The sequence below is a fragment of the Tupaia chinensis genome, unplaced genomic scaffold (assembly GCF_000334495.1).
Source record: "Tupaia chinensis unplaced genomic scaffold, TupChi_1.0 Scaffold000627_1, whole genome shotgun sequence".
Lineage (NCBI taxonomy): Eukaryota > Metazoa > Chordata > Mammalia > Scandentia > Tupaiidae > Tupaia > Tupaia belangeri.
The window spans coordinates 3,166,178-3,166,393 of NW_006160147.1; positions in this window are offsets into that span (position 1 = coordinate 3,166,178).

The window sequence follows — 216 nt, forward strand, 5'->3', positions numbered from 1 at the left end:
AGGCCAGTCCGCCGCAGGTCAGTCAGCAGGGAGGGCTTCTGCCGCCCGGGCTGCGCGAACAGCTCCCCACGCGCGGGGCGGGGCAGCGCCACCCGAGCATCCTTCCCTTCTGCGTACTGATGCGCGCTCGGCGGGCGCGCGAAGGGAGGGGCGCGGGGGCGCGCACGCAGGGTGTCGGGGGCGCGCCGGTCGCCCGGGGCCGCGGACGGGCTGGGC